Source organism: Hippoglossus hippoglossus, chromosome 7, assembly GCF_009819705.1.
Source record: "Hippoglossus hippoglossus isolate fHipHip1 chromosome 7, fHipHip1.pri, whole genome shotgun sequence".
NCBI lineage: Eukaryota > Metazoa > Chordata > Actinopteri > Pleuronectiformes > Pleuronectidae > Hippoglossus > Hippoglossus hippoglossus.
The window spans coordinates 26,963,373-26,973,372 of record NC_047157.1 but is presented as its reverse complement, the minus strand read 5'-3'; the positions used below and the strand labels follow the sequence as shown (position 1 = coordinate 26,973,372).

Below are 10,000 nucleotides of genomic sequence, written 5' to 3'. Positions count from 1 at the left end.
AAACATCCGACGGCCACATCCTGCAAACACAGAGCGACTTGATCATCACAGCAACTTTCAGTTTAGCTCTGGTTTGTCTCTGGAGCTGAAGTTTCACATGAAGAACGTTGATAACACAACATGAACCAGTATGAGTCAGAGGCTGAGTTCTGTGTCAACATCAAAATCAGTTGTGATTTTTAAAAACACTGATACTTTTTCTCCAGCAGCGTGAAGTTAACACCAATTACAGCTTCTGAGATCGATGTCTCAGTGTGTTGTTATTTTGGTTGAGATAAAGTCAGTGATCGGGGTCAAAGTTCAGGGTTGGAGGTGTCGCTGGGCACCATCACAACTTAATGACCCTAACTCGAACCCTAATGTAAAGTCTTATCTCTCTAACAGGCCTGAGAGAAAGTGAGGACCGGTCAAAATGTCCTCAAACCATAAAGAATATGAAAGTTTGCACATCTGAACTCGATGAACACTGGGAGCTGGACAGAAGTGACAAAAAATCAGAAAAAATCAGAAGGAGGTTTTTATTTTATGTATTTTACCAGGTAACCTCACACCAGAGATACAAAGTGCAGTTCCAGGCCTTCAGGGGGCGCTGTGACCATCGCATACATGCCGCTCGCTCCAAAAATGAGCACTTTCAATTTTATTTAAAATGATCCACAGTCAGTTTGAAGTAAACCTGCTTGCAATTGTTTTTTAAACTGATTGAATGATGTCAGATTTCTTCTGATCCAGCTGTCTTCAATGCAACATCATCATTATGACTGTTCCTTCATGAAAACACTGACGACCACAGTGTGGACGAACAACAGACTCCTGTGTCGAGTCATTCCTTCTCTTCTTTAACGGACGTGTTGACTCGTGCTGTTGACTCGTTGCAGCAGAGCAGCGAATCATCTCCTCGGTGTTTCTCTGTGTGAGCAGCTTCTCACTCGGGGACAAAAGACTGTCGATCAATCTGATCCGTCACTCGCTCCACATGTGTCTCCGCTCGTCTTTCAGCAGAGATAAGACGAGTTCATTAGTCAGATAACTCATCTCACACTCGTCTGCATCACTTCTTCTTTCTCTCCTCACCGCTGCTCTCTCTCTCTCGCTCTCTCTCTCTCTCTCTTTTCACTTCCTTCTTGTTTTTTTTGCTGCTTTCTTCCTGCCTCTGTTTCGCACATCATGTCCTGACATTTTGTGCAGACGTCCAACACTAAGCATGAATGTAATGACACCATGTTCACGTTTCTGCAGAAAAAGAAAAGAAAATCAAAACTCTAAAGCTCAGCTAGCTTCTCCTAGAGGCTGAAATGTGCATTACACCCAAAGAGCCGCTGAAAATGTGGCTGTTTTCAGGATTTACACAAAAACAACTACACTTATTTCTATGAAACTTGGTGGAAGGATGTTTTATGAATCAGGAAATAACAACAAAATAATATCTACGAGTGAAATTTGCTTTCCAAATAATAATGTTATTCTCTCTAGGAGCTGTGTCTGAATGTCGTAGAAAGCCGATTCTCACGGTATTTGGAATCAAACACATCGTATTAAAGTAAAATCTGTGAATCAGGACCTGGAGGTTTTAGAGCAGCTCCTCCTGTGACGCTGCCGTCTGCAGCCGACTTGTTTTTAAATTTACAAGAGGGGATTTCTCCCGTTATGTAAAATAGATATTTTTGTGCGAAAGTCAGCATCATCTTCGTGGCCGATGTTTGAACCCCGTCTCCATCAAATCAAAGTTTCAATGCTAATCCCACTCTGCAGCATTTATTGTTCTTGTCTCTGCTGTGTTGTGTATTCATGCTGTGATCAGGTCTTTGTTCCATATTTACTTTTCAGCGCATATATTTATATTTGTTGTTTCTCTGCTCTCGTCAGTGTAGATGAGGCAGAGGGTGATACAGATGGGCGGTGTCTGGATGGAGGGAACGTTAAAAAGAAGAGTGCAGGTGTAAATGAGGCTGAGAAAGAGGGGGGGGGGCAGAGAGAGAGGGGGAGGACGTGGTGTGTAAATGAGGTCTTGTATTTAGACGATGTTTCTGTCTTAATGTTCTATTCACGTGTGTGTGTGTGTGTGTGTGTGTGTGTGTGTGTGTGTGTGTGTGTGTGTGTGTGTGTGTGTGTGTGTTGTTGGCACACAGCAGATGGGCAGAGTGTCTCTTAAAGGGACATACCACCCCATCTTATTATTCCTGCTTCTGGTTTAGTCATTTCCTGGAGGTCGGAGGTCGACGGTTTACGAATCAGTTTTATTATTTGATGATATAAAAGCGTGGGTGAGTCGTCATGATTGACAGCTGCGACTGAATGGTGACTGGTTGAGAGCGTCTGTTGACGGCTCCACTCTACGATCACAGCGCTCGTATCTGATATGTTTTGGCTTCATTTCTGTGGAAGTGTGAGGTGGAGACGTGTCGTCCATCTTTATTTACATTATTTAAATAGTCTACGTCTCCTCCGTTACTAAACAGCTGATTAACACAACTCTCATCAGATAAAAGTGTTCATATGAAAATAAGAAATCTTCTCATGGAGAGAAAATGGCCTCGAGCGAAAGCAGCTTCTGACTCTGACTGATGACTTTGGCTTTAGTTTCTATTTGAAATCAATGAGTTAGTTGGAGTCCAGCTGTGTTGTTTAACCAGCAGGACCCAGTTAATCCAGATGATGTGATGATATAATGAGGAGAACACTGAGCTGCCTCCTGCTCGGAAAAGGTTGAATGTTTTATTTTGAACAGTCACACAGTGTCCAGGTCTGAATCATTTATCTGTGTGTGGATGTGAAGACGCTCTCATCGCTTTGAAACACTCCGGCTGCTTTATTGATGAGGAGGATGTCAGCGGCTCTGCAGGAGCATCAAATGTAAAACGTCCATCGCCTCCTCACTCTCCTGCTGATGTTTCATATCACGGACGTCTCAGGAGAACCGGACAACCTCTGTGTTTCTACCAGCTCCATCTCAAATAAACTCTGAAAGTACCGATGTCTTCTGATGTTCTCACAGCTGTGGTTCAGTTAACTTCGACTAGAACAAAGGAAAAGTTGATCGAGCATCTTCAGATCATCACATCATCAAAATCAGGTGATTTACAATAAATCATCAAACACGTGATGATGTTATTTCTTGTTGAGTTTTTCTTGACACCAGAGAACAAAATAAAACAACGTATCAGGATGAGTGATGATCTTGTTATTAGAGACGGCAGCTGGACTTCGTATTGACAGTAGAACCGGTTCTTCATCACAGACCTGGACAGAGGTTCAATAACTTCACCACCTCAGATCATTATTTACAGAATCTAAATAAGGTTCGAAGGTCCGTGACGAGGTTCCCAGCATCCTTCAGGATGTTTTAGGGATTGATGAGAATGTTCTAGAGCTTCTTTAGGTTGTTTTGTGGTTGTTTAGAAGGTTCACGTGGTCACTGAAGATGATCTGTGGGTGGTTTTTAGTCATCAAGAAAGTTCTAGAAATGTTTTAGTGGTTGATGTGAAGGTTCTGGAGGTTCTTCAGATTGTCCTGCAGCCTCGACCTGTGTTCAGGAGGTTTTAGTCAATAAGTTCTAGTGTTTCCTCAGGAGTTCATAAAGGTTCTTTAAGAGGCTGTGTTGGTCAGTTTTTAATGGTCTTTTGGAGATTGTAAGGATCATTGAGATCAATGACAAGGTCCTCGAGGTCCTCACGAGGAGGTTAGGTGACTACAGAGGCCATTTCGGTTCTGTAGCGGTTTCAGGGTCTTTTGGAGGATTTAGTTAGAAATCCATCCTGGTCGACCTTCAGGAGGTTTGTGGTCGACCTTCAGGACGTTCTGTTGTTAACCGGTGGGAGTCCTGCTCTATTGTGGGTGTGTTTTTGAATGCTTTTGATTTAGACTCTATATTCCATAAACAAATCTTTGGTATCTTTCTTATAGCACATTTCTTATACGACCAGACAATTAATCAGTTGTGTGTTGGTGTGATTGTCGACTCCGGAGAGTCAAGAGAAGTTCAGGGGTTTGATGGGCTGATGAATATCTCTGGGAGTTTTGTGGTAATGAATTAGAAGTCGTTCCTCACCACCATCAACAAAATACCAAAACATCACTCAGGGATTTTTCTTTTTCACAGAAAAAGCATATAAATATGTGTAATTTTGAGGAACAAGGTTTAATAAAAACCTGGAAAACGTAATAATCCACGTCAGCTCAGACTCTGTCGACACTGACTCCAGGTTAATCTCCTTCTGACCCTGAAAGGATTTCTGCTTCTTCTTCATCGTCTTCATCATCAACAATCAATGTCCAGACAGAAAGTTGATCAGCAAGACGAGCGATTCTTTATCCTCTGTTTCTGTTCACCTGTAAACTGAGGAGCAGGAAGGTGAGGAGCAGGGAGGAAGAAAGAGGGATGAAGAGAGAGAGAGACAATAGGGGGTGGGAGGGAGGGATGGAAAGAGCTAGAGATGGAGAGAAAGAGATGGGAAGCAGAGGAGGGGGGAGGAAGAGAACAGGAGGTGTAAAAGGAGAGAGAGAGAGAGAGAGAGAGAGAGAGAGAGAGAGAGAGAGAGAGAGAGAGAGGGAGAGAGAGAGGGAGGCGGAGGGCGAGCGAGCAGCAGCTTAGCTGTTGTTACAACAGGAACGGGCGTGCAGTCGACGAGGGGAGAGAGAGCTGTTGCCACGGGGATTATTACTATGTCTGCCGCCGCGGCAACCGCCAACAGGACCTGAAGTGAGGGGAGGTTGTCGGTTTGACACCGGACTGATCCTGCATGTGAGCAAGGCAGCGGGGATCCGTGAGGCTGAGGTAGGAAGGAGAGAGAAGAAGGATGAGGAGGCTGAATGAGAGAAAAGACAAAGAGTAGCAGAAAGAAAGAGAGAGAGGGAGGAGGAGGAGGAGTGAGGGTGAAAAGCGTCTGGGAGGAAGTGAAAGGAGGAAGAGGGAAGTGTGTGAGCAGAGTTTCAGGATGTTTGTGTCTGTTTCAGAAACGACTCTGGTTCCTTCACTTCAGCTCAATGTTTCATCCCCAGAATCAAACAGACACGTTTAGTTTGTCTCTCAGCTCCGAACACGAAAGATCATAAATATATACTGCTGTGATTCATCTTTTAAAAAACTCTTTGTACTTTGGTTTGTGGTCAGTTTAATAAACCCAAACACATTTAGTTTTCTATGATATAAAACATGGAGGAAGCTGGAGACACTGTCGTTGATCCATTATCCAAGTTTCTGATCTTTATTCACCTGATTGTTCCGCCTGTGCATCGCTGCTGCTCCTCTGTTCAGCCTCTGTCTCAAGCACTTGGTTTTAGCTCCTGTCTCTTTAAGACCCCCCCTCCTGACAAATCCCACTCTGCTCTGATTGGTCAACCACTTCCATCGTGTTTAGGAAATGTCGGCCTCCGCTCTCACTTTACCGGCTTTGTCAGGGGGCGTGTCAGACTAGCTGCTGGACGGGAAATATGTAAATACAGGAAAGACAGGGTTTAACAGAACAATGGATTTGACCTTTGACCTTTTGGATATAAAACTTCATCACTTTTGCCAATTAAGACATTCTCTCTTACATTTGTTATAATTAGAGCATTACTTCTTTAGTTGTTGCCAAAATGTGTTTTCATGACGTCAGAGTGACCTTTGACCTTTGACCTTTCGCCACCAAAATCAACTCAGCTCATCTGTGTACATTTGAACAAACAAATCATTTATCTGCTAATCACCACAAACTATAAACCGTTAATGAAGATTGACGACATGACGGCTTCCAAAGGTGTAGAAAAGCATCTGGATCGCCCCCTGGTGGCTGGCTGCAGTACAGGTGTTTAACCCTGACTCTAAAACTAAAACAAAGAAATAAATGTTTGTCAGTGTTGGTTTCTGTCACTTCAGGTAGTTCATGTTTCTGATCAGTTTGGTTTCAATTAGCTGAGACTGACTCATGATTGGTCGATTGGTACGTCATCACTGCCACACAGACTCTGACTCCTAATGACGTCATTGGCACAAGATGGCAGCGCAGGTGTCTGAGATGTTTTGGACTCATTTCTGAAAAGGGGGAGGAAGTGGTTGTCATCAAATGTGGATTAGTCCGCCACTGAAAATAGTTCCCAGAGAACCGATTTATATATTCGCGATACGATTTATATGATACGAACTAACGTGAGCAGCTTTTTGAAGAAATATAGTGAAACTTAATTTAAAGTATGAAACTACACGTGTGAGAGGTTTTTAGAGATTTGCGTCTTCAGTTTGAACCGATGAGCTGCGGCCTCACAGGCAGAGCAGGGTCGTGAACGTGTGGATCGACAAACTAACTCGTTCATTTGCTTCTGCACAAACGAAACCCTGGACTTGTTTTGTGAAGCTGCTGCTCGACGTCGTCCTGTGTGTCCTGAATTAGCATTTGGCTTCGGTGCTGAGCTGAGAGGAGCCAACAGAAGAAGGTTTTCAGTTTCATTCTTCTTCTTCTCCAAATAACTCTGTAAAATGATACGAGTGTGAATCCTGCACAAAACTTTTCTGACAGAGAAGTGAGACCGAGGTTTCAGATCAGTTTCCTCTGTGTTCAGTCCAAAAGGCCGGACGTGTTCAGACTGACGCAGCTACAACACTTTATCTGACCATTACATATTCATGGATTTAGTCATTTGTTGAATTAAGTTTTGAACAGGAACAGAAGCAGTCGAAACCCCCCCCCCCCCCCCCCCTCCCATCGACCCTCTCATCAAAGCCCACGTAGGCGATGACGACAGGACGAACTAAATTCTTTAGTCCTTAAATTACAATGTGAAAACAAAACGCACAGATCAAATGAAACAATGGAACAAACACATGCAGGTTTAGATTCTCAGGAGAGAAAACGACCTCAGATTCTCACGTTTCTGTCTTCGGTTACAAAAAGAGAGAAAAGTTGACGCCGTTGAAAGTTGGTGACTGGACATAAATCCAGTAAATATCTGCTGACATGTTTATTGATAACAGGCAGGAAATATCAGCTGACATATTGATCATGCATTGATCTTTCCACATGTGACATGTATGATGTAATGTATGAGCAGACGCAGCTGGCTCCGTTAGATTGGACCTAGAGGCTAATCTGTTACCATGGAAACCACAACATTTTCACTGGCCACTTTTGAGCTGACCTCTGACCTCTCACCTGGACACTGTGACCCCTCCCCCTGGTCTCTGGGAGTCATATTAAAACCTTAACGAATCGCTGCTGTATCTCTTCATTGACATTCACCGACATATTGAGCCGCCTGGCGACCAGCTGCACCGGCGCCGCGGCGACACCCACAGCTCATGAATATTAATGAGCAGGTAGATGGAGGAGCCGGAGCCAGAGAGGGCGCATCGGGATGACAGGCGACAGGATTCATGGTCCCTGGGGCGTCTGGGGCGCTTGTTCGCAGTTCAGGGGAGCGTGACTGCACGTGTCCAAGCGCATGATGAAGCACTGATAACATAGGATGTGGCCAAAAGTGTGTGGACACATTAGAATCCCTGGTATATGTGACATGACGGTGTCATGAATGTGTCGCTGCACCAACCTCCTGCTCTTTCTCTGGTGTCAGAACCAGGTCTGACACAAAGCTGTGGAGACTTTTCTCTATAAACCTGTTTATTAGTCAGGTTTCCATCTGAATTCAACTGAATTTAGAAAAGAAAATGCTAATTAAGGCTGGTTCCTGCGCCGTTATGCTAATGTTAGGAGTCGGTTCATCAAGATAAATAACTGGTGGCAGTAATTTCCTGTCCTGCAAAGCGACACGAGCAGACGAGGCCGTCGGATCCAGACAAAGCTCATCGATGAAACACAACGTGACTTCTCTTTGTGCAGATCGGATGTTTTTCTGTGGAAACCTCAGGGTTTTTAGATTTATTTAGATTAGATTATTATTATTATTCATTGCACATAGTACAAGTACAAGTACAAGTACAACAACATGCAGTAGCAGTCACATGATTCATCTACTTATTCACTAAATCTGTGTCCACTGCACTTAATCACTAATTTACTGTTCAACTTCAAATCAGAAACCATCTTTGAGACAAATGTATTTAATGTGTAATTTTTTTAGTTTGGTCCATGTCCCATCCACTAACATGACCTGTACTGCAGCCGGCCACCAGGGGGCGATCAAGATTTCTGTTTTGGGGAGCTGTCATGTCGTCCATCATTATTTACAGTCTATAGTGAAACCATCAGCCAATCAGTGCTTAGCTGTTTTAGATTATATCTCTTTAAAAGGTCAAATGCTTTTTGATGGTTCATCCATCAGGACCAGGCTGGCCACAAACTTTGGGCCATATCAGTGTGTGTTAAGTTTCATATTCATGATCTTTTTAAAACAGTTTTTAAGTCAAAACGTTTTGATAAAAACTAATTATCCCTTAATATGCTGTAAACCTAAAAACTCCATATAATCAAAAATGGCTTAAATGGCAAAACTTCATCTCTGTTGAATTTTAATCGTAAATAACCTTAAAAAAAAACTTTAACTAAACTGTCGACTCATTAAAATCCTCAGAGTGAATATTTAGTTTCATCATAACTTAAAGTGATTTAAGATTTTGTATGTTATTGAGTCAGTTCTGTGTATTTACTGGTTCAGTGCCGGCTCCTGGGGCTGAGGTGAGGAGATAAGATTTCACTGCTCTCAGAGGAAAAGCTCTGAATATCAAGTAAAACAAACTCTCTGGCATCAGGAGCAGCAGCAGCTTTAGTTCAGGCTGGAATCCATGAATATGAAATGAAAGAATGTGACATGGTTTAAAACAGCTGCTTCAAAACAGCTGCTTCCAATCAGCGCGTTGGAAAAAGCTTCACCTGCAAACAGTGGAGATAAACCTGGTGTGAACCTCGTGTGTGTTCGTGTTCGTCGGGACGAGGAACTGAACCTTCTGCCTCATCCACTGTGAGTTAATGGGAACTCCTTTGACCAGGAGGATGTGATGAGATCATATCGACATGAAGCCACGTTTAGAAACGTTTTTCTGAGCAGAATAAAAACAGTTCAATCTTCTTCTTCTGCCTCTTTTCAGTCGACAAACGATAAAACAGCGTCACAGCAGAGATCTGCTGATAAAACCTTCATTTCACAGTCGAGACGCGTCAGAACCGACAGAACCACGAAAAACTCAAGATCAATCGCATGAGCTCAATTAATCAATCAATCAATCACATCAATCGATCACATCAATCAATCAATCACATCAATCAATCAATCACATCAATCACATCAATCGATCAATCACATCAATCGATCAATCACATCAATCAATCAATCACATCAATCAATCCTAGTGATGATGGAGTAACGCAGCTGTGGATCTTTTCCTCTGCTGCTGTGTGAAGCTGCTGTGGAGTCGCAGCGACTGAAATAATAATAATCCTGCGTCTGGTCTCAGGTCAGTTTTTAGGTCAGTTTCATAATGAGGCCGTGACATAACGTGAACATGGTGAGCTGGATTACTGACCGAGTTAAAACAGGGTCACTGCAGGACGGAACACGTGGAGCCAACATCTGGACTGCTCCGCTTCAGTCCAGATGTTGCTTCGTCGTCAGGATCCATGAACTGGGTTCAAAACTGCTGCTTTTCTCAAACTCTCCGTTCAACAAGGACGTTTGTTTGTTTGATGGTTTTTCAGCAGAACTTCTGGAGCAGTTGAGAAGTGATGATCCAGATGTGGGTTAAGAACGAGACACGAGCTGGAGACGAACTCGACACATGAATTCACATCATCAGTGTCGATGTTGATGAAACATATCAAACATCTTTGTGTTTGGATCAGGGATTTATTGAGATCACTGAATCACTTTCTATAAGATCTAAATCATATTTAAACATTTTATCTAGAAACTAAAATCAAGACGACATCAGATCATGTGATTCATCGGATTCTCTGATTCAAGAAACTTCTTCAGGACTTTGATCTTTTTTTGTTGTTTCCGCCTCCATCTGTGAATGATGATGATCAGTGACTCGACTTTCATCTGGGTTGATTTTACAGAGTTTAAATAAAAA

The 10,000-nt window shown here is 42.9% G+C and overlaps 1 protein-coding gene across 6 annotated transcripts in view; it reads left to right on the top strand.

The window, feature by feature from the left end:
• Positions 1-10,000, top strand: part of LOC117765254 (extracellular sulfatase Sulf-2-like) — a 42,754-nt gene that overhangs the window by 14,270 nt on the left and 18,484 nt on the right. Inside the window, exon 1 of one of the 6 annotated variants that reach the window (XM_034591627.1) lies at positions 4,562-4,774. The exons of the other annotated variants lie outside the window; for them this stretch is intronic. The gene's annotated coding sequence lies outside the window, so the exon portion shown is untranslated. Of the gene's footprint in view, positions 1-4,561; positions 4,775-10,000 lie in introns of those variants that run through there. 6 annotated transcript variants of the gene reach the window in all.